This window comes from Gymnodraco acuticeps, unplaced genomic scaffold, assembly GCF_902827175.1.
Source record: "Gymnodraco acuticeps unplaced genomic scaffold, fGymAcu1.1, whole genome shotgun sequence".
Classification (NCBI taxonomy): Eukaryota; Metazoa; Chordata; class Actinopteri; order Perciformes; family Bathydraconidae; genus Gymnodraco; species Gymnodraco acuticeps.
The window spans coordinates 11,136-38,563 of NW_022991842.1; the positions used below are offsets into that span (position 1 = coordinate 11,136).

The 27,428-nt window shown below is 42.1% G+C and overlaps 1 pseudogene; it reads left to right on the forward strand.

The window, feature by feature from the left end:
- The first annotated feature begins 2,752 nt into the window (after nucleotides 1-2,752).
- On the forward strand, nucleotides 2,753-8,386 carry LOC117535410 (annotated as a pseudogene).
- Nucleotides 8,387-27,428: the final 19,042 nt, after the last annotated feature.

The following is a 27,428-nucleotide window of genomic DNA, read 5'->3' on the forward strand; positions in this document are numbered from 1 at the left end:
GTTCACCTCTGCATGTGTGTTCTGTGTTCACCTCTGCATGTGTGTTCTGTGTTCACCTCTGCGTGTGTGTTCTGTGTTCACCTCTGCATGTGTGTTCTGTGTTCACCTCTGCATGTGTGTTCTGTGTTCACCTCTGCATGTGTGTTCAGTGTTCACCTCTGCATGTGTGTTCAGTGTTCACCTCTGCATGTGTGTTCAGTGTTCACCTCTGCATGTGTGTTCTGTGTTCACCTCTGCACGTGTGTTCTGTGTTCACCTCTGCGTGTGTGTTCTGTGTTCACCTCTGCATGTGTGTTCAGTGTTCACCTCTGCACGTGTGTTCTGTGTTCACCTCTGCATGTGTGTTCTGTGTTCACCTCTGCATGTGTGTTCTGTGTTCACCTCTGCATGTGTGTTCTGTGTTCACCTCTGCGTGTGTGTTCTGTGTTCACCTCTGCATGTGTGTTCTGTGTTCACCTCTGCATGTGTGTTCTGTGTTCACCTCTGCATGTGTGTTCAGTGTTCACCTCTGCATGTGTGTTCTGTGTTCACCTCTGCATGTGTGTTCAGTGTTCACCTCTGCATGTGTGTTCTGTGTTCACCTCTGCATGTGTGTTCTGTGTTCACCTCTGCATGTGTGTTCTGTGTTCACCTCTGCATGTGTGTTCTGTGTTCACCTCTGCATGTGTGTTCTGTGTTCACCTCTGCATGTGTGTTCTGTGTTCACCTCTGCACGTGTGTTCTGTGTTCACCTCTGCATGTGTGTTCTGTGTTCACCTCTGCACGTGTGTTCTGTGTTCACCTCTGCATGTGTGTGTTCTGTGTTCACCTCTGCATGTGTGTGTTCTGTGTTCACCTCTGCATGTGTGTTCTGTGTTCACCTCTGCACGTGTGTTCAGTGCCGTGTGTCTGACAAATAAAGTCAAGACCCCTCAAAAGTTATGGTTTATTTCATTTTAAGGATGAGCACCAAGCAACATCTCCAGGTGCTCCTTTGAGAACCAGGGCAAAAAAGTGATGTGCACCCCTGGATATAACAGTGGTTCAAACAACCATTAATGTCACTTTCTATGTGAATAAAGTCATTTTAATGAAATAAAAGTGAACAAACTGAGCTGTAAGTTGCTACACAGATTATGATGAATTATATCTAAATATTTGTATTATATTAATAATATATATTTTTTGAACATTTTATTAAACATTTTCAAAAGACAAAAACACACGGACAAGGACATGGCTCACACACACCACAAGTAGGACAGGACATAACATGAAGGGTGGGGGGCAGGGGGATTACAGTGTCAGTTACATTTGATGTATCCATATGGCGTTGTATTTATACATGATTTGCTTCATAATATACAGGTATACTTCATTGTTTAATCGGTAAATAAATAGTCAAATCAATAAATACATATATATGCACACATCTCTTTCTCTTATGATTAATTCACCTATTCATCAGTTTCCCATTTAATTTCACTTCTTTCATTATTATTACCGTTATTTTTCTGTTTCTTCATAGCTCATTTCTCTTTATTTATATTTATTTATTATTATATTTATTGTTGGCAGCCGAGATGGTTTGAGTCCAGGAAAGCCCTTATCTTATCCCAAAGCTTGTTGTCTGGCTTAACCAAATATAACAGGGAGAAAGCAGCTTCTTCCATATTAATTGTAGAGGAAACTTCTGTGTAGCTATGCAGTGGGAGTCACCGACTCAGGAAGGAGACACGGTAGGAGCAGTAGCTTTGATGTCAAACACTGATGGTTTATTTGGAGTTACGGCCGGAGGATTCACATCACAAGTCCAAGAGTCAGAGGTTCTGACTTCACGGTAGAGTTGCCACGTCAATTCTGGAGAGCCTCTCTCTTGCCAGCCCATCTAACTGGTTCCACAGAGAGTCATCAACATGTTTTGATAAGATAGCTTTAGATAGTTTGGGCACACTAAGTTACCAGCTTCCGCCACTTATGGCCTTGGATATGTCATGCCCTGGAGTCCTCAGACAACAGAGAAGGAAGTGTCCCAGTGTACCCACAATACAGACCATCTGTGACCCAGTATTGACAGGTCACAGAATGGGAACAATAACATTATTGGCCGAAACAGCCTGTGTCCTTAAAGGAGGTAAACAGACGTCAAGGTTTGTCCTGTACGTCATATCTAGGAGTCTAGGACAATTATTTCTCTAACATTAATAATAATTTAATAATAATAACTTTTTATCGTCATTAAGTCATTTGCATGTAACGTTAATAACTATCTGACCTTTCTATCATTTTCTCCTCTGCTTAGCACCACATTGACTAAATGGGTCAATTTGGAACATGTTTACGTCACAGCAGCATAGATGAGACAAGGCACTGCACATAATGTGATAAAACACTAAATATAAGCATCTAGAAATAGAACATATCATTGAATAAACTCTTTGAATTCCTCCTCTTCACTCCTGACAGTTTTCCACCTGAAGCAGCTCTGTGGGCGTCATCAGGTGTGTGTGTGTGTGTGTGTGTGTGTGTGTGTGTGTGTGTGTGTGTGTGTGTGTGTGTGTGTGTGTGTGTGTGTGTGTGTGTGTGTGTGTGTGTGTGTGTGTGTGTGTGTGTGTGTGTGTGTGTGTGTGTGTGTGTGTGTGTGTGTGTGTGTGTGTGTGTGTGTGTGTGTGTGTGTGTGTGTGTGTGTGTGTGTGTGTGTGTGTGTGTTGTATACATGGTGTGTGTACAAAGTAGCATTAAATGGAAATAGTAAAGTAAAAGTACCTCTAAATTGTGTCTGTCGGTTGTATTGAGTTGTTTTGTGTCAGCTGTAGTTGTGTTGATTATTTCAGAGACCCAGCCGGAGAAGAGCCCTGAGAGCAGCATGGAGGAGAACAAGGAGACCCCTGGAGCTCAGGTCAGTGTGCACGTCATCACAATATATTCCTAATTCCAGCGTTTCCGCCAGATGGGCGTCTTGCCGTCATTTGACGCCCTGATTCAGCTCGGAACGCCCTGAACTCGAGCCGAGGGCGTCCAAAAGAGTTTTTATCGCTTGAAATTACGAAAAGGACATCCCTCTGTTGGAGGGGCAAAGGAGTCTGGTGGGATTCTTTTCACCGCCAGCAAAGCGTGTTCCTGTGACGGAAAGTGTACTGCCGGCGATCCTTGACGGGGGGTGCTAGTGGAGCACGCGGCGAAACTAGGGCTGCACGGTATTGAAAAAAACTGACATCGCGGTTTTCCCCCCCCCTGCGGTATATATCGCGTTTTTTTTAACCTGTTAAACCCCAAAGTCCCGGCGGGTACTTTACTTTTTTTTTTCACGACAGTGTCTCAGGGGATCGTAATATTTAAGAACCTATTAATGTGTTATACCAGATTAACGGAAATAATCTCAGCTAACTGACGATACAAACCATTTTATACCAAAACAAAACACAAGTCTCATAAGAAGCATCTAAATGACCCCTGAGCGAAAAATGCTAACGCACTTTGGCACAGAACTCAAGATAAAAGTACCCTTATTATTACTTATCGTAGCTGCACTTACAATATATCCGATTAAAGCTGAGGTTCCACAGATTATTTAGGTATATAGTATCATCACTGAGTGATCTGAACTCGGACAGGGGAAGCAAACACAGACATCACAACACGTAGCTTCGAGGGGAGATGTCTCACCGTAGCTGTCAATCTGATCAAAAGACGTGGCATTAATGGCATTAAAACGAGAAAGAAAAAACGCGGCTGAATCGGTTAATCCATAGGTTTTTAACGTCTCTGTATAAAAAAATTATTTAATTTATAATCCATAATTCCATTTTTATGTAAATATCGCAGAGCAAAAGTTAGCTGCTAATGGTAGCCACCATAGTGGCTGCTGCTTCCGGTCTTGGCTATGCGGAAGTCTCTCACACACACATTACCAAATAAGTACTGTGTGATTTCCCCTCGACTCCATTGGCTCTGACGGTCAGAAAGAGATGTCACATGTCAAAATCCAGCAAGGTGGGCCAGAGATATGGAAAATCCACCCAAATGGCCCCAAAAGAGTTTTTTTTTGTGCTAAATCTGTTTAAAAAGGTCAAATATCAGGGGAAGTTCTACACACACCAACACATGAACAAATAAGGAGTGAGAGTGACGACGCGTAGCCAAAACCGGAAGCTGCATACCACCAAGGTGGCTACCATTAGCAGCTAACTTTTGTGATCCGATTTTTACATCAAAATTGAATTATGGATTATAAACAATTGCTTCAAAGCCACAGATACATTATCAACCTATGGATCAACCGATTCAGCCGCGTTTTTTCTTTCTCGTTTTATGCCATTGAACACGTCTTTTGATCAGATTGACAGCTACGGTGAGACGATCTCCCGTAAAAGCTCCGTAAAAGGTACGTGTTGTGATGTCTGTGTTTACTTCCCCTGTTGCGAGATCGGATCGCTTAGATACTATACTTAAATAATCTGTGGAGTCTCAGCTTTAATCGGATATATTGTATGTGCCGTTTCGACAAGTAATAAGGGTATCTTTATTTTGAATTCTGTGCTAAAGTGCGTTAGCCTTTTTTTAAAAAAAGGAATAAAACCGCACGTCCCTGCGGTGTGAATACCGCGCATGCGCATACCGCGGTTATCGCCATGACACGGTATATCGTTCAGCCCTAGGCGAAACTGAGGCTCTGGTAAACTGTGGTAACATGAAGAGCCGTTTGGGAGCAGAAAGAACCGGCTCTTCCTAGTGAGCCGAGCCAAATGATCCGACTCACTAAAAAGTGAGTATCTATAAGGGACGGCTCAATTCAAAATTCAAGTCCAGGTTTTCCCACACATAAGGCGCATTCACACCGCAGTACTTTTCCCACAAAGGTTCATGAGATCCCATTTTGGCCATTTTTGACACCAAGATGTCTGCTTGTATTGTGTTGAATGCTGCTGAGAAATCTAGGAAGAGGGCTCTTGCATAGGTGTGACGTTTATCTAAATGTTTAGTAATGATATGAACCAGAGTAACAACAGTACCACCCCCTTGTTTATAGGCAAATTGGTATGGATCAAGTATGTCTTGTCCGTCAAAATAGGTTTAGCTGAAGAGGTAATTCCTGTCACGGTTCTCATGGTGTCCCACACACAAATATCGCCTCCTCTGGTTTTCCCCGAGTTCGCATCCCTGTCTGCTCGAACAAGGGTGAATCCAAAGCGTTTGATACCGTTGATCATCGCATCTTAAAGCAGAGGCTACTCAGTATTGGCATATCCAGCCATGCAGTGGGTGGTTTGTGAACTACCTCTCTGAAAGGTCCCAATGTGTTCACTTTGATGGGCTGTCTTCTGAGTGGTTAAACATTGCTAATGGTGTTCCTCAAGGTTCTGTTTTAGTTCCACTTTTATTCTCCATATCAACAGTTTAGGTGAAAATGTGAATGAAGCTACTTTACATTTCTATGCGGACGATACCGTGATGTACTGTGCAGGTCCCTCCATTAAGGAGGCTGGTGTTAAATTACAGGCTGTTTTTAACATTATTCAGACTCAGCTCGCTGAGCGTAAGCTTCTTTTAAATGTTGATAAAACCAAGGTAATGCTATTTTCAAAAGCTAAAAAGACACCAGAGCCTGTTTTGGATACTGTTACTATGCAAGGACAAGTACTTGAAGTGGTTACCTGTTATAAATACCTAGGTATCTGGCTTGATGATTGTCTTACTTTTAAACTTCATGTCAATAACCTGCTTAAAAAGCTGAGAGTTAGACTAGGTTTCTTTTTCAGGAACAAGTCCTGTTTCTCTCTTGAGGCCAGGAAAAGGCTCTGACCTTTTTACCTGTGCTGGACTCTGGTGATTTGATCTATATGAATGCACCTGCCTATTGCCTGAACAAGTTAGATGCCGTCTATCACAGCGCACTGAGATTTGTCACAAATTGTAAAGCACTTACTCATCTCTGTACCCTGTATGCCAAGGCAGGTTTGCCATCACTTACTGTATGGAGGCTCAGTCATTTTTACACGTTTATTTATAACGCTTTGTTGGGTAAACTCCCGTATTACATCTGCTCTCTGATAACACAGAGAGTTGGATGTCATCCAATATCAAAGAGCACAGATGGCTTGATGTATTCGTAGGAGGCCGATCGCATTGTAGCTCTAGCATAGCCTCGTGGCTGTAGCAGCGTAGAGGCCGGGGCTCCTCGCCATACCTGTTCGTGCTGTCACTCAGGTGCGTCTTGGAAAGTTGAATGGCCAGACATAGTCTGCAGAAGGCAAATGTAATCCACAGGATCAAAAGCATGGTCTCTCAAAATGACGTTTCATACAGACACGACAAAGTTTAGACAATAATTAGACCAAAAAAACAAAAACACAAGACGAACAGAGCATACTGAGACTCGCAGTGACAGGATGCCGTCTCCCTCTGTCTCCTGAATACCAGAGGTGGGAGTAAGTCATACATGTGCAAGTCTCAAGTTACTGGGGTGAGAGTCAAGCAAGTCAAGTCCTACGAAATCCTGATGAATAACCCCAGTTTCAGCATTTAAATCAGTTAAAAGACAGTGGTTATGAAACTAGAGTTTTATTTTCCACATTAACAACAATGGAGAGTGGGGCTCTGAAATCATAAAACAGGTAATAGGGGGAATAATTGGGGAGTTCAGTGTGTGTTTGCGTGTGTTTAAAACGTAGCAGCCTGCGGTTGCTCTTTAGCTGTTCTAATGAAGGTAAACACAGTGAAGTAAACAGTAAAAGGCACAGCTCTTTGCAGCTGGTGCTGCTCTTCTCAGATTCTGCTGAGTTACACGTTACTGCCTCCTGGTGCTGCAGAGATTTCATGAAGTGAAGGAGGTTTTCCTTCTACAAAACAGCTGTGGGCAGCAGATGCTGTGAGAGTCACAGACATGAATACATAGATCAAGGCAGACTGGTTCACAGACTGTCCTGTTTTGCCGATCCGGTGCTTGAACAAATAACTCTACACCCCTACTCAAGTCATGTGACTCGAGTCCCCCACCTCTGGTATATACTGTGGTTAGAATGTTGCTGTATTACTGTATCAAATATAATACAAATATAATAAACACAAACCGTTGATAAGTAGTATTTTGTTAACTCAAGGTTTATATTAAGTGAGTTTTTATTGTGTTAACTTGTGTATTTATGCTTTTTAGATTGACTTTCTCTCTTTCTCTGTCTGTCTGTTCTAGAAACCAAAAGGAAAGGAGAGACGTCACAGCTGTCAGCAATGTGACAAATCCTATAAAACATCTGTAACTTTAAAGCGCCACCTGCTTATTCACACTCGAGAAAACCCGTACAGCTGTGAAGAGTGTGGGAAAGCTTTCACTAGATCAAGTCATCTCAAAATACATCTTCGTGTTCACACTGGAGAAAAACCGTACAGCTGTGAAGAGTGTGGGAAAACTTTCACTAGATCAGATGTTCTCAAAACACATCACCATATTCACACAGGAGAAAAACCCTACAGCTGTGAAGAGTGTGGGAAAACTTGCACTACATCAAGTGATCTCAAAATACATCTTCGTGTTCACACAGGAGAAAAACCGTACAGCTGTGAAGAGTGTGGGAAAACTTTCACTAGATCAGATGTTCTCAAAACACATCACCTTATTCACACTGGAGAAAAACCGTACAGCTGTGAAGAATGTGGGAAAACTTTCACTACATCAAGTAATCTCACAACACATCACCGTATTCACACAGGAGAAAAACCATACTGGTGTGAAGAGTGTGGGAAAACTTTCACTACATCAAGTCATCTCACAACACATCACCGTATTCACACAGGAGAAAAACCATACTGGTGTGAAGAGTGTGGGAAAACTTTCACTACATCAAGTCATCTCACAACACATCACCGTATTCACACAGGAGAAAAACCATACTGGTGTGAAGAGTGTGGGAAAACTTTCACTACATCAAGTACTCTCAAAAAACATCACCGTATTCACACAAGAGAAAACTCATAGTGGTTTTAAGAGTGTGGGAAAACTTTTTTTTCTGAGTTGAAGTCTGACTAACAGTTGTTTGTTATTATTATTGTTATTTACGGTGTTTTCTCTGTTCCAAAAATAAAATGTCCTTAGAAACAGACTCGCAACCCTGCATATTTGTTGTGTTTTGCAGCATATTATAAAAATGTCATTCCCATATTTTCAAATACCACAGGTTGTGTAGTGGTGTATTTGAGGTACTGTCCACATCGCAGACCTGAAGTCGTGCAGTCAATGTATGCGAAGTGTACAGGACCTTGGTCTCTAAGACTCAAAAAAGCCTTTCTCGCCTACCTGTCCACTTTGCATACCTGAGATCCTGCAGTCATTTATCTGAAGTGTACTCTTCAGATAAATGACTGCAGGATCTGGGGTATTTGAAATGCACAAGGTCATATCTCCACAATGCACAGGGACTGGAAGCTCACACTTGAACCGTGTAGTGACCACGATATCATTTGTTTTGTGTCCTTTGTTTGTGATTCACTCGCGGGGCTGACCGAGGAATGGACGCTTGTAGTTTGAGAGAAAAAAACTATAGAAATGTCCAGATGCGATTGAAAAGTAAGATTTCCAAAAAATGCAAAAATTAATAAACGTTTTTAAACAAACTATTTGTCATATAAACTGATACTTCAATGTTAAAGGCACAAGAACCAAGCTGTGACGCCGCCAACCAGCAAGGTCTAAAAACGGTTTGCTTCAGTCAGCCGCACCAGTAGGCTGCAGCACCTCGACCTGCAGGAGTAACGCACTCAAATTAAATAATAAATAGTAAACACCACAGAATCTCAAGCTCTGAAAAGTACTCTAAAAAGATAAAATAATATAATCTAAGGAAATGGCTCTTAAAATGTATGGAAAGGGTCTTAAAAGGTCTGACATGTGACTTCAGGATTCTACATATACCCTGTTTGCTGCCGTCACTCTTCACATTCTAACAGCAGACAGATCTTGGTAATCGGCCTCTCCAGCACACTGGTCTGTGTTTTAACTTTGACAGCTCGAACCAGTCCTTTAGTGTCTGCCATAGCTTCTAGCACTCTTCCCAGGATCCAAGAGCTACGGGGAGCAGTAGGGTCAACTACCATTACTACATCTCCAGGTTTAAAGCTTCTCTTCTCCTTGCACCATTTCTGTCTTTCTTGCATGAGGGGTAAGTGTTCCCGGCTCCAGCGTTTCCAAATGAGGTCTGCCATGTATTGCACCTGCTTCCATCGGCGTCTTACGTACGGTCGTTCTTGTCAAAAACGCCAGGGGGGCAGAATTGGCTTGGTTTTTAAAAGCAAGATGTGATTTGGGGTTAGAGGCTCCAGGTCTTGAGGGTCATTTGAGACTGTTGTGATTGGTCGACTGTTCAAAATGGCCTCTACCTCACATACGAGGGTTTGTAGCCCTTCTTCATCCAAAGTCACACAGACTTTATCAGACGCTCCCATACTCCTCCATGGTGGGATGCTCCTGGGGGGTTGAAACTCCACTTTATGCCCTTTTGCAGCAGAGCTTCCTGAATTGAATGAATTCTGTGCTGGTTCAGAATGGAGAGGGCTTCCTTTAACTCTGAGCTCCAGCAAAATGGGTCCCATTGTCAGATGTTATAGGTTTCACTCGACCTCTTCTGCATATGAATCTTCTCAAAGCATCGGTGCATGAGTCTGTATCAAGTGAGCTGGCGACCTCAATATGCACAGCTCTGCTGGTCATGCACGTGAACAGCACTCCGAACCTCTTTAATGTGGTACGTCCTCTTTTGACTTGAATAGGGCCGAAGTATTCCACACCAACATTGGTAAATGGAGGCATGTCTGGCTCAAGCCTTTCCTGTGGCAAGTCAGCCATCTTCTGCTCTCCAACTTTGGCTCTTTGTCGTCTGCACAAAACACAATCTCTCAATATCTTTCTTACAGCAGAGTTGGCTTTGATGATCCAATACCTCTTCCTAACTTCAGAGAGGATGTGTTTCTTCCTCCATGTCCAGTTCTTTCATGCGTGTGCCTTAATATGAGAGTTGACACATGCCAGTTTTTTGGCAGTATGACAGGGAACTTAGTTTCTTCTGGCATAGCTGCTCTCCTCAGGCGTCCTCCCACTCCATCCTTTAACACTGGATCAAGCTTGTAGAGGCTGCTTGTCCTTTTGACACCACGTTTTGTTGTTTGCAGTGCTGTCATTTCAAGATCTTCCAGAGTAATGGTCTGTCCACCCAGTGTGGCCTTCATGTTTTCTATTTTCTGCTCAACATTGCTTTTGTTTTGAGCATCAGTGTTGGAGTCATTTAAAGTGGAAATAAGCTATTTTCTCCTTTGAACGAGCCGTTTCAAGCTCTCTTTGAACTTCAGGATCCATGCTACTGCAACTTGTAGTTTTCTCCAGCTGGAGAAATGCATGAGTAGCTTACCTGTAGGACTTTCTGTGACCATAACTGTGTTGATTATAGCATTTCTTTTGACCTCTAAATCATCGCAGGAGAGAGAGATGGATTCCAGGGGAAACGGCGGCCAGTCCTTTTCTGACTTCCAGAGCATTTCTGGGCCACGGATCCATGCTCTGTTCTCCATAAATGTGTCGGCCTTTTGTCCTCTAGAGGCGACATCAGCAGGTTTGGTCTTTGTGTTCACATAGTGCCATTGGGTTCAGTGGCGTTTTCTCCCGGAGGCCAAGGGAAGCCAGGCTTCCCCTGTTTTTTCGGATTGTAGTTATAATTTAAATAAATAAATAAAAACACTTTGTTTTGTTTCGATAATTCTTCTTTGCTGTGTGTTGCTGCCGGCCCGTCTCTCCCCCATTCTCATTGAGTATTTGACAAAGAGTGAAACAAACAGCGCCCCTCTAGATGTTATGGTGAAACAGTAGATTGCACTCACTGTTGCGAGAGGAGGCCAGCCGAATCTGGCTTCCCTTGGTGAACAAAAATGGAGGGATTGACCAATCAGATGAGGCTCACGTGATGCCCCTGCCAACCTGTGATTGGTCAGGGCCATGCCAAGGGAAGCCAGAGGCGGCTGGCTTCCCTTGCCTCACAATCCAATCAAATCGCATCAACTTAGCGTTGCAGTGACGCATCCTAAAACCCGGAAGTAAGCTGCGCATGTTTCCCTCCATAGGATTTAGGAAAATAGCTCGAAATAAGGTCAGTGGAAAACTAACCTGTTAGATAAATGCACGTTGTGTCGGATAATATCCACATGTCTACCCTACTTTTATAATTTTCGAATCATAAATCTAATCGATAGAAGATAGATAGCGTCACTGCATCACTCTCACCGCCGTTAGAAAGTAGCAAGCAACTGAAGCAAGTGCAATTATGGAGGGTGGAGATGTGGAGTATTTACTCAAAAATAATTGTACTAAACTTCCGCTACAGCAGCAACAACAAATACAATCTGATGACAGGCCGATGCCCAAACTGGAGCTGTGTACAGCGAGGAACAAAGGAGCGAGTCGGACGTAAAACGTTAAAGGTCTCCTGATGTAGTTTGTGAATTAATGCTTATTAGAGTTTCGGCTGGAGAGTAAGTGCGGACCTGTCGGTTAGATAACAGGTGTGTGTGAGTCCTGCATCTGATACAAATGTGTGTAAAATGATACCGGGTGCTGTAATCATCATCTGGTTACGTTATTACATTGACCACCACACACCCAACCCAAAAGAAAGGACGTATTATTGGCTTCCCCTAATTTTTTTCCCACGCCAAGCTACTGTTTGAGACAGAACCTAGAAAGAAATGTGATTATATTATTCTGAAATGGACCAATCAGCACAATGACTACTTTTACTTTTGTTACTTTAACTATATTTTGATGATAAAACTTTTTTACTTTACTTGAGTAACATTTTGAATGCAGGACTTTTACTGTAACAGAGTATTCCTACACTCTGGTACTTTTACTCAGGTACAAGATCTGTGTACTTCTACTTTTCCTTAAGTACAAGATCTGTGAACTTCTACTTTTACTCAAGTACAACATGATCTGAGTACTCCTCCCCCCTCTGTACAATTTAGAGGGAAACATGCAGGAAAAAGCGGAAAAAACAGCAGGATTAGAACGCCACATGGACTACTCAGTGAAACGCACGACGCAATGACGTCAGCAGACAGTCCTGCTGTCGCGCGGCTAGTTTAAAGAGTCTCTTCTGTTGGAGGGCTGCAGGAAAATAGTTCCTCTCTGCACTTTCTGTACATATTATTCATATTTCAACATTACATTTGACCCGGAGGACATGCCAAAACACAGGTGAGCTTACAAACTGTGTGTGTGCATGTGTGCATGGTGTTACATATTGGAACTAGCGATACCATAGCATTATTTACATCGTGTCATGCACGAGAAGAGGCCAACACTGTTAACTTGATTTTCCCACGCCACGCTACTGATTGGGTTATCTCTGTGGACTCCCTGATGATGGAGATCCTGTTTGCAACAAATGTGTGAAACCTTGTGTGTTAGGGTTAGGGTTAGAATACAATGTATTTGAGCACAGATTGGCTATCAGTCCAAAACATAGAGCTTTCCAACTGTAGTTGCAACTCTATTCTGAGTAATGTGTGCTTGGATCTGTTGGCCAAAGTCTTTGGGCTTGATGCACCTTTTTACCTTGCAGTCAGTCATCTTCTGAAGATCTATCTTCCATGTAACCCACTGCTTAGAAAACTAACCAGGTATCTTCTCATCCCAACCGTAGCTAGTGCTACACAGCTCTTGTAATGGCAGCTTGGCAGGCAGAGTGAAGGGTGCAAGGAACCCAAGAGGATCATAGATGGAGCTCACCATAGATCATATTCCTCTCCTTGTGTGTGGTTGTGGCTTGATGCTGACATTGAATGTAAAATTGTCCTCTTCCACGCACCATTGCACTGCAAGTGCTCTCTCAGTTGGGAGTGGCGATCGGTCGTATCGAAGTGCAATTGTAAGTGACGCCATTGGCCCACATTTGTAGAAAAAGAAAGACACTTTGGGATAATTTACATATTGACAGAATGGCAATGAGGATATTAGCTCCCTCGTGTGGTCATAGTGTGATGTGAACACCTTCATGTTGTTGTCAATCAATCAGTTGATATCACCAAATGTATTGAGAGCACCTTGCATTTCATTGATAGCATTATTGTTTTCTCTCATTATTAATTGAGCTTGTATTCCATATGTTTAGTGTATTCACAATGACTTGTTACAATGACGCATTAACAATGTGTGAAATTGGACATTTCAAATGTGCTATATTTGTTATGATAAATACGCCTCCTCGCTCACACCCGCTCCCGAGACCACATCGCTCCCATCCTCCAGAACCTCCGCTGGCTCCCCGTCCGTCAAAGAATCGACTTCAAAGTCCTCCTGATTACAAATCCCTCAACAATCAGGCCCCCCCCCCCCACACCTCACAGACCTGCTGCAAGGCAAGGCAAGGCAAGGCAAGTTTATTTATATAGCACCTTTCAACACAAGGCGGCAATTCAAAATGCTTTACAAAAAATGAAAGACATTAAGAAAAAGGCATTTAAAATCAGTCATTAAAAAGAAAAGCTAATAAAATAAACATTAAAAGAAAAAATACATGGATAAAAGTTACAGTGCAGTCTAAGATATGAATAGTTCAATTAAAAGCAGCGACAAAAAGAAAAGTCTTCAGCCTGGATTTAAAAGTAGTCAGAGTTGCAGCAGACCTGCAGGTTTCTGGGAGTTTGTTCCAGATATTTGGAGCATAATAACTGAACGCTGCTTCTCCATGTTTAGTTCTGACTCTGGGGACAGAAAGCTGACCAGTCCCTGAAGACCTGAGAGATCTGGATGGTTCATAATTTAGCAGGAGGTCAGAAATGTATTTTGGGCCTAAACCATTCAGTGCTTTATAAACCAGCAGCAGTATTTTGAAATCTATTCTTTGACACACAGGAAGCCAGTGTAAAGACTTCAGAACTGGAGTGATGTGATCCACTTTCTTAGTGTTAGTGAGGACTCGAGCAGCGGCGTTCTGAATCAGCTGCAGCTTTCTAATAGATTTTTTATTGAGACCTGTGAAGACACCATTGCAGTAGTCGAGTCTACTGAAGATAAAAGCATGGACAAGTTTTTCCAAATCCTGCTGTGACATTAGTCTTTTAATCCTAGATATATTCTTTAGGTGATAGTAGGCTGATTTAGTAACTGTTTTAATGTGACTGTTGAAACTCAGGTCAGAGTCCATGACTACACCTAGATTTCTGGCTTTATCTGTTGTTTTGAACATTGCAGACTGAAGCTCAGCGCTAACTTTTATACATTCTGCCTTGGCTCCAAAAACCATTACCTCAGTTTTATCTTTGTTTAATTGGAGAAAGTTCTGACACATCCAGTCATTGATTTGTTCAATGCACTTACTCAGTGTTTGAATTGGAGCATAGTCTCCTGGTGAAAATGTTACGTACATTTGTGTGTCATCTGCATAGCTATGGAAACTTATTTTGTTGTTTTTCATTATCTGAGCCAGTGGTAGCATGTAGACGTTAAAGAGAAGAGGACCCAAGATGGAGCCTTGAGGAACCCCACATGTCATATTTGTCAACTCAGATGTGTATTTACCGATAGAAACAAAGTTGTTTCTGTCCTTTAAGTAGGATTCAAACCAATTTAGAACTGTTTCCGAAAGTCCCACCCAGTTTTCCAGTCGGTCTAGTAATATGCTGTGGTCAACAGTGTCAAACGCAGCACTGAGATCTAATAATACTAACACTGAAGTTCTGCCACTGTCTGTGTTTAAGTGGATGTCATTAAAGACCTTTACAAGAGCAGTCTCAGTGCTGTGGTTTGGACGAAAGCCTGACTGGAACACATCGAAACAGTTATTTAAATGCAAGAAATTACTCAACTGTTGAAAAACAACTTTTTCAATGATTTTACCTAGAAATGGGAGGTTTGATATGGGCCTGTAATTGTTCATTACTGAAGCATCTAGATTATTCTTTTTTAAGAGCGGTTTAATGACTGCAGTTTTCAGGGCCTGTGGAAAAACACCTGAGTGAAGAGATTTGTTTACTATATGAAGTAGATCTGAGGCCATGCAAGGCAAAGCATCTTTGAAAAATCCTGTTGGAATAATATCAAGGCAGCAAGAGGAGGATTTCAGAAGTTGAATAATGTCCTCTAGGTTTTTATCATTAATCTGATGGAATTGTGTCATGATGTCTGAATTGATGTTAAGTGGAGATAGGGACAACACATTTGCTGTTCCTGATGCAGAGGCACTGACTGCTTGTCTGATTTTCTGAATTTTGTCAGTGAAAAAGGCAAAATCATTGCACGCCCTGGTGGATAGAAATTCAGAGGCTACTGACACTGGGGGGTTAGTTAGTCTGTCGACGGTAGCAAACAAGGCACGTGCGTTGTTTTTGTTTTTGGTAATGATGTCAGAGAAGAACGATTGTCGTGCGTTTTTTAATTCCAAATTATAAAGGCCAAGTCTCTCTTTATAGATTTCAAAGTGAACCTGGAGATTTGTTTTTCGCCACCTGCGTTCAGCTTTTCGACATTCTCTTTTTTCTGTTTTCACGCTCATGGCCTTTCTCCATGGAGATATGTTCTTGCCTGACACTTCATTTACCTTAGTTGGAGCAATGGCATCTATAACATTTTTAATTTTTGAATTAAAATGATCTACTAGCTCATTTACTGAGATGTTAGCAGGGGCAAGTGTGGAAGAAAAATTCTGAGTAAACATTTCCCTAGTATTTTCAGTTAAACATCGCTTTGTGGTTACCTCTTTTTGAACATTTTTGTGAACAGAAATAGAGCTCTCAAAGAAAACACAGGAATGGTCAGACAGTGCAACATCAGTCACCACAACCTTAGAGATATTCAGACCCTTTGAGATAATTAAGTCCAGAGTGTGCCCCTTATTGTGCGTGGGCTCCGTCACATGCTGAGTCAGTCCATAGCTATCAAGAACACAAAACAGTTCTTTAGCCCCTCTGTTCTGGGGGTTGTCAACATGGATGTTAAAATCACCAACAATGACTAGACGGTCAAAGTCAATACACACTATAGACAGCAGTTCAGTAAAGTCATCAAAAAAGCTTGCACAGTATTTGGGTGGTCTATAGATATTTAGGAACAGAGCTCGAGAGGAGCATTTCAGCTGAAGGGCCACATATTCAAAAGAAGCAAAGTTCCCATAAGATGTCTTCCTGCATTGAAGGGAATCATTGAACAGAATAGCAACTCCACCCCCTTTCTTATGCATTCTTTCCTGACTCATGAAACTAAAGTTGGGAGGGGTTGATTCGATAAGAACAGCTGCACTGTCATTTTGTTCAATCCAAGTTTCTGTTAAAAACATAAAATCGAGATTGTGCTCAGTGATAAAATCATTGATTACAAATGTTTTTCCTGCCAAAGACCTGACATTTAATAAAGCTAGTTTAAGTTTGTTAAACACACTATCAGTCATGTTTTTTGTGACAAGCTGTGGCTGACATGGAATCACTGCTAAATTAGATAAACTCACACAAACGTTTGAGCGCTTCCTGTTTCTAAAATGATTCACCGCTCTTAATCTATTACCTATCAACACAGATATCAGCAAAGCTACAGGCAGGCAGGGCCCCGGCATGTCCTGGAAAGAGTTGAGAGTGCCATACGCCCTTGAGCCTGGACCCAGCACATATCAGTAAGAGTTTGTTGCGTTTTGTACACACACATCCTTATCAGGCTTCGGAGACTGCAGATGCTTTCTTGAAGGGAGGGGAGGTGGTTGACGTAGGCACGGTGATGGAGACGGGGCAGATGTTGCGGGGGTAAAGGACATGCTGCCAGGGGGGGGAGGTGGTTGACGTAGGCACGGTGATGAAGACGGGGGAGATGGTGCGCGTCTCTGCAGTGATTTTGGTGTGCGTCGTTGAGGAGCGGGGGTAAAGGACATGCTGCCAGCCCTGCGTATCGCCTTAGTTTGGTCTTTGAACTCCAGGAAGGAATCGGTGCCAACCCTCTGTATCTCCTTTGTGTGTTCAACGATCTCCAGGAGGGTGGGCGAGGGTGAAAGGGTGAACGGAGTATCCTCAAAGGTGTTGACAGGGGGGGGGGGGGGGGGTGACGGGCAGTGGAGACTCCTCCATTTGTCTCATAGGTCTCCCATAATCAGAACATTCCTCAGGCGGGTGCAGTGATACTTCTTCAGGGTTTTCTGCGCAATGTCTTTCTCCTGTTTTGATTCCTCTTGTTGCTTGTCCTTGGCAGAGGGAACAGATTGATGACGTAGGCAGTTGAATATGTTAGAGATAAACAATTTCACTCCTGACTTGTTCAGGCAAACTCCATTTGCCTTGAAAAGATGTCTGCGATCCCAGAAAAAGTTAAAATTGTCAATAAAATGAACAGAATGGTCAGTACAGGCCGTTGAAAGCCAGGTGTTCAGTGCAAACAATCTGCTGAATCTCTCCACTCCTCTTCTGACTGGCGGTAGAGGGCCACTGATGAACACCTCTGCATTTAGAGAGCTGGCAGTTTCCAACAAACATTTAAAGTCTTCTTTCAGCACTTCTGACTGTTGTTTCACAACATCATTTGTTCCAATGTGCAGTACCACATTCTTCACAGTCGGATGTTCAGCCCCAATATGCAGGATCTTCTCAGCCAAGTCAGAGACCACATCCTTGGGAAAACAGAGTACTTTGGTGTTGTTCTTATTACACAGACCTTTTACATCTCTTACAGCAGAGTCACCCACAATCAGAGTTTCAGGCCCAGTCGTTAGCTTTCCCTCTAGCCTTTTACTTTTGGAGTAGCTATTGGTCCTTACCCTGCTGTGTGAAGAGGACAGGTTATCCAGGTCATCAGAAAGGGATCTCCGGTTCTCGGTCAGCGGAGCGTATCTGTTCTGGATTGGCACACTTGGTGGTTTAGGAGGATTGTTTGTAATTCTCCCTTTAGCAGCTGTCCACTGCTGTTTCCTAGTATGAAGAGGCGCTCTTCCTGGGTGATAACAATGCAGGCCAGCCGGTCGCATCACAGATTTCAGAGCGCTGGGCTCTGCCTTTTATCCGTCCTCCCAAATCCCATGGAAATGATTTACTCTTAGGTTTTGCACCCAGAGAGTTCCAGGGAGGACTACCACTTGTAGATGTATTACCCGGTACACAGCCCTCCTGTTCCTTGGAATCCTTGTAGCTGCTAACTAGCTGTGAGTTAGCATACCCTTCTCCATTATTTTACAACACTGGTAAAGTGGTGTCATTCCCACCGCATAGTCCATTCTCTTCCACGTTAACTTCCAACTGTTGCATTTTCATTTCCAACACAGCTATCTTCTGTATAAGTTTGTGGAAGTCATCTGTAGAGAACGGAGGCATTTTTCTACCAACTAGCTCAAGCTAAATAGCATGCAGTAGCCTACCAGGCTTTAGCTGTTGCTAGGCCACGCTACTGTAAGACTGAGGTCGTCGTAAAAATGTTAAAATATGGCTGAAAGGTGCTTTACAAATAAAATGTATTATTATTATTATTATTATTACCTGAACACAACACAGAGGACTGGCAGACAGACACCTGAACACAACACAGAGGACTGGCAGACAGACACCTGAACACAACACAGAGGACTGGCAGACAGACACCTGAACACAACACAGAGGACTGGCAGACAGACACCTGAACACAACACAGAGGACTGGCAGACAGACACCTGAACACAACACAGAGGACTGGCAGACAGACACCTGAACACAACACAGAGGACTGGCAGACAGACACCTGAACACAACACAGAGGACTGTCAGACAGACACCTGAACACAACACAGAGGACTGTCAGACAGACACCTGAACACAACACAGAGGACTGTCAGACAGACACCTGAACACAACACAGAGGACTGGCAGACAGACACCTGAACACAACACAGAGGACTGGCAGACAGACACCTGAACACAACACAGAGGACTGTCAGACAGACACCTGAACACAACACAGAGGACTGGCAGACAGACACCTGAACACAACACAGAGGACTGCAGACAGACACCTGAACACAACACAGAGGACTGGCAGACAGACACCTGAACACAACACAGAGGACTGGCAGACAGACACCTGAACACAACACAGAGGACTGGCAGACAGACACCTGAACACAACACAGAGGACTGGCAGACAGACACCTGAACACAACACAGAGGACTGGCAGACAGACACCTGAACACAACACAGAGGACTGGCAGACAGACACCTGAACACAACACAGAGACTGGCAGACAGACACCTGAACACAACACAGAGGACTGGCAGACAGACACCTGAACACAACACAGAGGACTGGCAGACAGACACCTGAACACAACACAGAGGACTGGCAGACAGACACCTGAACACAACACAGAGGACTGTCAGACAGACACCTGAACACAACACAGAGGACTGTCAGACAGACACCTGAACACAACACAGAGGACTGGCAGACAGGACACCTGAACACAACACAGAGGACTGGCAGACAGACACCTGAACACAACACAGAGGACTGGCAGACAGACACCTGAACACAACACAGAGGACTGGCAGACAGACACCTGAACACAACACAGAGGACTGGCAGACAGACACCTGAACACAACACAGAGGACTGTCAGAAAGACACCTGAACACAACACAGAGGACTGGCAGACAGACACCTGAACACAACACAGAGGACTGGCAGACAGACACCTGAACACAACACAGAGGACTGTTAGAAAGACACCTGAACACAACACAGAGGACTGTCAGACAGACACCTGAACACAACACAGAGGACTGGCAGACAGACACCTGAACACAACACAGAGGACTGGCAGACAGACACCTGAACACAACACAGAGGACTGGCAGACAGACACCTGAACACAACACAGAGGACTGGCAGACAGACACCTGAAGAGAGATTATTTTCAACAGTGGAACGTTGCTAAGCAGCCCCACAGTGACCAACAACAGCATTAAAGTACCGCTTAAATATTATTATATCAGGTATAATTATCCAAAAATACAATCCTGTAGCCTACTTCAAGTGATTTTATTCAAGTGACATTTTAAATGCAGAACTTTCACTTGTGATTGAGTATTTTTCAGTGGTTGAAATATTTAAACTAAGAACTGTTTCTCAATTGCTATTCAAGTATACATTTGAGTTACTTGTACCTTGCTTTTTCATTTTCTATACAACCTTATACTTCTACTCCACTAGCTTGAGTTACTCTTCAGATTATAACATATGTTTTCCTTGTACGATGTGAGGGTCTGAGGACAGAGGGTGTCGTATTGTCATACTGATATTTTGTACAAACTGTAAAGTCCACTGAGACAAATGTAACATTTGTGATATTGGGCTATAAATAATCATTGATTGATTGATTGATTGATAACAGCAAAGCACTGACTCAACATTTTACTGCACGATAAAATACTTTTAGATGTGATGAAGTGTATTTTACTAATAGTGCCGAACTTTGACTTGTCCTGGAATATTTTCAGTGTGGTATTAGATCTTCTACTGAAACCCTCCGTCTATTTACGAAGACATCCCACACACACATACTCTCACAGACAAACACTCACTCAATCACAGGCAGGCACACACACACACACACACACACACACACACACACACACACACACACACACACACACACACACACACACACACACACACACACACACACACACACACACACACACACACACACACACACACACACACACACACACACACGCTCCCAGTGCTGCTGCCACTATTAAATAATCCTTTAATGCATAAGAGGAGTAGTTTTAGGAGACAGCTTACATGCATAGTTAACCCTGTGCTTCAAATACAATAAGTGATTGAGTGATTGAAGTGTGTGTGTTGTCCCCTCCTGATGAGTGAATGAACATCTGCTGCCTTCTGTTGGCTCTGCACACATAACAGACCGTCGTTAAAACACATTGAAACAGATGTAGTGATTGCAACACCTGCACAGATCGTGGTGGAGATGTTAAAATAAGAGTATCTGTTCTGTAGTGCCGTGTGCATGCGCAGAAGATAATCTGAGAGACACCTCGAGGTGAGAGCAGAACTTCAAAGCTGCTGCTGTGAAATGTCACCGAGGAGGTTAAAACTTTGATGAAGAGTTCCCCGCGGTGATGAAGATCGTGGGGCGTCTTTATAGCTTTGATCAGGTTCCTTACTCTGAAAAATAAGGAGACATAAAATGATCAGTGCTTCGCTTTAGAGAGCAAGATGCACTCTGACACCGCCTGCATGTATTCACTCTCACACCAGCGATATGGAATCAAGTTCAATACAAAGCATGACAAATAATCAGATTTTCAATAAACCTTTATCAGGTGAGCGTGGGTGGACAACGTCATTTCATTCATGTTGTTATCCTATATTTGTCTTGTTTCGTCTATAAAACGGTGCATTTTGCCATTATTTGGCTGGGGGGTTTGCTGCCTCTGTCTGCGCTGTGCATCATTAATGTTGTGTATTTCTTTTAAATTGTTGCCATGACACTTCTCCTAAACAACAACACTCCAAAAAAAAACTTTGCATAGAAAACAAAAACTCATCGCTCCTAAAACACACACTTTTCCTGCAACATACAGAATCAAACATGGTTTATTATCATTATTAACTTACTTATATATAACTCTTATGTATTCATATTGGAAACACTTAAAGTCATGCACTTTAGAGTGAAATGTATCTACAGCAGTGGCGAGCCGTGACTTTTATACCTAGGCCCTCTGACCCCCCCCCCCTCGAAAAAAAAAGAAGAGTTATTACGTCACAGCGTATACTTCAGCGGAATATCAAAACAGCGGCCCGGGGTGCAAAACGCATCAATGACAGCGACCCTCTAGTCTACCACACAGAACAACACCATTTATGTAAACACCTATCATGACAGGCCACCCACAGACAAGTAACAATTACAAATGAATTAAGTCGGCACGGCGGCCCGCATTGAAAATGACTTAGGCCTACCTTTGATGATCAAATCACTGAAACACGAAGTCCATCCTCCTGTCCTTTTGGATGAAGCACTTGCGGGTCATTCCGCTGATCCTTTGCCACTCCAGTTTATCGTTGTAACTCAATCTTGAAAATGACTCGGTTAATAATTTTGCAACGATGTCATCACTATCACTGAAGTGAGCCATCATGAACGAATTTATGCTAATTATAAATATATCGATCATAAATCTATCGATTAGATTTATGATTCGAAAATAATAAAAGTAGGGTAGACATGTGGATATTATCCGGCTGAACAAAACGTGCATTTATCTAACAGGTTCGTTTTCCACAGACCTTATTTCCAGCTATTTTCCAAAATCCTATGGAGAAATCCCGTTGCTTTCTGTCGAGGGAATCCGAGCGCAGCTTACTTCCGGGTTTTAGGACGCGTCACTGCACCACTTGCATAGACCTCACAGCGGGCGGATCTTGTCATAAAGTCCGCAAAAATAAAGCCCGCCCATTTAGAGGGAAGATATGATTGGTCAATTGTACTGTCATTTGACATTACTCTCTCGTTGAGTTACTATAGCTGGCCCTCTGTGAATGTAGAGAGGGACCAACAAGCCCTCCCGTCTTCACATAACTCGCACAGACGGCATTTAACCCTTCACATTCCAACAGAAACTGAACAGGCAGATTCGAAGGATTTATTTCTTTGGAAATGTTATTTTAAATACATCAAGTTATTTTGGTAAAACTAATGAAAAATATATAAAAAATAATATTTTTTTTTTAAAAATGTTGTTTTTTTAATGTTTTCAAATATTATTTATTAGAATATCTTAGACCCTCACAGAGGGCCTAGAGGGCCCTGACGGCTCGCCACTGATCTACAGCAGTCAAATGCAACGTACTTTTGTGAATACAGTGTTTTTTCAGCATAGTTTCAGTACTTTTACTGAAGGTATATGGATCTAAATGCATCCTCCAGTACTGCTTAATGCAGTCTAATGACTCTTCTCTGTATAACTCACATCTATATAATGTTTTATTGAATGTAATAATGCACTGCTGCCACCTTCTGGAGTCATTTAGCTCCTACAGTCTCCACATTTTCCTTCCGTTTCTGACCCAGAGCTGCCTCTTTTTGACTGATGTATTTCAATGCATTAGAAGCAGTTTTAGAAAACAGGCTACAAACAGTCTCATGTGTTTCTAATGTAAGACACAGTGGGTCCAAACTGTTCTCAAAAACTATTAAATGGATGCTTTTAAATGTTGTTTCGTGTCCTCTGAACTTCAGTATCTCCACATCTACCTGATAGACTTGCAAATGTGTGTACAGACAATAATACACCAAGAGTATGACGGCAGGAGACATGTGTGTTTTCTAATTTATGTGAAAAGGTATTGCAGCATTTGGCCACAAGAGGGCAGCATAACTGGAACCAGTTAATCCGGAAACACCGGTAGTTTCTTTGGGCCTGTCTGCCCGTGTTGTGAGTGCACTTCGCGCGTGCGCACTTGTGTGGCATTGTTTGGGATTACCTAATTAAAATAGCGTCCCCCCAGTAAAAAAAATCCCCACTACACCACTGGTTACAGTACATAACCCCAGATGTTAGATGTCAATAGATTTTAAGAAGAAAACGAACAAACGAGAACAACTTCATGTTTATTAAAAAAATAAGTTATAGCACATTATAAAAGATACGTACGTCATGTTTGGCACTTTTACGAATCATGAAAATAGTGCCATATTCTACTGGAAGTCCTTTTTCTGATGCTCGTTGATCCGGCATTTGCCCAGTTTTGCGCGTCATGCGTAATAGTGCTGCTGCTGATGAGGCACCAGCGGGGAGAACATGTGTTTACTTTTGCACATGATTGTAAATGTTTCAACAAGTTGTTTAGATTTTTAAAAGACTCAACTGCATGTTAGATGTCAATGGATTTTAAGAAGAAAACATTAAATATCACTGTTTTTGTAAAAAGAAACGTATTTATTTCTCATGTGTGTCTTTGTAAATGTGTGCATATCGATGTGTCTAGGGAGGAAAATAAAAAGTGTTAATCGGTTCAAAGCCTCAATCAGGTTCATGCTCTGGGGTTTTGATGTGGCAAGAGTAGGTAACCTGTGATTTAGGATTCAAATAAGCCCAGCTAGCTGACGTGTTGCAACTATGGTTGCAACAGATTACATAGTGACAATATGTGCTCACATCAACTGGTAGCTAGCTATGTGTGTGTAGCATGAAGGGGCTACAGATTTATTTTCGTTTTGTAACCCTCTCGTGTAAAATGATAAATACATTAGCTAAACCCAAACTTAGCTTTCATCAAAGATTCTTAATGAGAGGTTGAAAATGGAATTCATGGAAACCCCAGAAACTGGTTGTGACGGCTGCTGTTCTTTACTGAATGGTTAGTATAATCCATGTAGGGTCCAATTATTTGTATTGGCCAGTGTAAGTGCTGGTTTTGTACCCTACATCTATGTTAAGCTGTTCAATGTTCTACTAACACTATTTTATGTAGTTATAAGATAATACATTGAGAGAGCTGAGACAGGCTATACAAGCGTATCTGTTTGAATATCCTTAAATGACAGTATTCCAAACAGCAGAACTTCTGTGTATGTGATGTGACTGACAACCTGACATGGTTTAGCCTTTTCCCACACCTACTACCTGATCAGCCTGCTCTCAGCTTTCTCATTTGTCTGTGTTGTATTGAAGCAGTGTCCTAAATGTAAAATGACTGACATTTTGTTTTAAGAACTGTTCACCTGTGCAGTGGCAAAGTGTTCCTGTGTAGCTGGAACAGCACTCTGCAACCACAATGTTGCACTGCTGTTCCAGACCGCACACTACTCCACACTCAACCTGCCTGCTGTCCCCCCTGTCCTCAGCTGCACTGAAACAGAGCAGCGAAGGCACAAGCCAAGAACCATGGTACAGTATGTGTTCACAACCAATCCACGGTTTAATGAGTATTTCCTTTGTGCCAAGAGCTGATCTAGTATGTTGCATCAACGACCTTTTCAATTAATTTGACAATTATTTTGTGTAATTAATAGGGTGTGAAACCAGGCAGAGTGAGTGACATGGTGTTCACTTCCACTAAGCCAAAGCAGTTTACAGTTGCTGACGGTGTAAGGTCATATCTATTGTCCTAAGTAATTGTATGTAGCCTGCTACAACTTTGTGATTGTTGTCTGAGTGCAAAATTGTTCTTAAAGTCCTAATTATCATATAAACATGTTCAAAGGAGTACACGTTACAAGGCCGTGCGGGGGGAGCTGCCAGACCCAGATGTCCTCAAAGTCAGCGAGGCATACAAGGACTTCTCAGCAGACATCGCACCACGAAAAAAGAACGAATGGCTCACTACTCTACTCAACGACTAACACTCTTTCAGAGGAAATGTTGGAAATGCACACATTATATATATTTTTTGCATCTACTTTCTGGATATTGTACATCTATTCATCTGTTATATAAACTAGCATTACTTAAATATGCAGAGACTAATTGAAATGTTTAAATATGTATTTTCCCCCCCCCGATATAACATCAACCTATGTTTTGTAAAAGTTTATTAAATGAATCTGTAAAATGTTATCATATTGTGGATTTATTAAATTATGTATTTTCCTTTGTTATTTATGTGCGTTTGTTTTGAGGATATCATTCATTAGTACCCAAACATAGTATGGTATAACTGCTTTTTGTAATGAAATACACAATTGGTTTGAGAGCAAGAAATCTTTTAATCGTTGTTGCCCAGGCTTGCCGAAATGAATGGAAACTTATCTCCCGATTATAACATTGTGTAACTTGCTGCTGTTAAATACCGTCAAACTATGTGCAATATGTGCTTTATGTGCAATATATACTTTATATACATATGCCATCTTTAATAACTGTAATATATATATATACCGGGCTGCTAAATCCTAAGAACTGCTACAGGATTTAATTTGTAGATTTGATTTGTTTTTGATCTGTATTTTTGAAAATTATGTAACTTTTTATCTTTTTTTTAGCATATTGTTTATAATATTATAACTTAGTACTTTTTAACGCATGTAAGATATTCAACACTAAGCTGTCTGTGGCTCTTTCCTGCTGCAACGCTGCACATTTCCCCTCTGTGGGACTAAAGGTATTCTGATTGTGATAACGGGACGAATTTGTCCAAAGGGGCACACAGCAATGTAGTGCCGACTTTCTTACACGCTGGAAGGCCAATCGCTTTTCTTTACCCCGAAATCCACTCGTTCTTGCTCTCGGTGTGACATAAGAAACTGTCATACTGTCACGCTGTCAAAACTCTGTACTCAAACCGGAAGTACTCAGCCGCACACCCAGCCGCCGGAAGTTGATAGACGCCATCTTGTGCACAGAGCCCAAGCCCAGGGTTGAAGGCAGCTCCGTTCGAAGCTTCAGTGTCAAACTGCCATCACTACTGTGTGCCGCTCTCTATGGTGCCGCTACAGTTATAATTCCAGTTCGGCTCTGGGTGAGTAACAGTTGATTTGTAATGCTCAGCTGACTTTATGTTAGTTATTTATTACACCAGTTGTCTTTAAGACGGTTTGAGTTGTTGTGTTGGTGCTCTTTACCATAGATATGGTTTTAAATATATGCTAACTAGCTTATTAGCATCGCCATTCACCGTGACGTAGCATTTTTCCCATTGAAATGAATGGGGTTCTTCAGTTAGCAGCTAACGCTAAGCGACGGTTTAACTTTAGCTCATTAGATAAACTTTATTTAAATAATGATTTATCTTAAACTGGGAAATGATTGTGTCACAGCAGAAGTGTTTTCAGGCATTACAGTTAAACATATTTAAAAGATGCAATAAGATATAATAAAAATGAAGCATTACATTACATTGCATTTAGCTGACTCTTTTATCCAAAGCGACTTACAATAAGTACATTCGACCAGGAAGATACAAACTTGAAGAAAACAGAATCATAAAGTACATCAGGTTTCATAGAGCCAAACATTTCAAGTGCTACTCAACTGGCTTTAGATAAGCCAGTCCTTTATTTAAGCAATCATACACGAGAGTACAGGCGTACGCGCCTCGGTCCTGCCGCAGTACTGTCGTACCAATAATGACGTTCAAGAACGGCCTCAAGTGTATGATTGCGATTCTATAACACAAACTATCATTGTAATCAACAATATCGTAAAATAATTTCATAATGTGGTCTAATTTGCTCCCAAACCTACGCTTTCTGCTTGAGTTAATCTCCGTCAGAAAGTAGTTCCTAGAAAGTAGTTCCTATGGTAACGATAGCCGATCAAACACTCCTGCTACCCCGCTTACAGTTATTGATATAATATAATTATAGTACATAATATATTATCGCACTTTCTCCGGTCCCCGAGATTGGGCTTCCAGTAGCTCTGGAGAGAGCTTTCGTACCTGTGGCCACTAACGGTCATCATGTCTCTGCTTTGTTTCAAGACCCGCATCAGAAAGCTT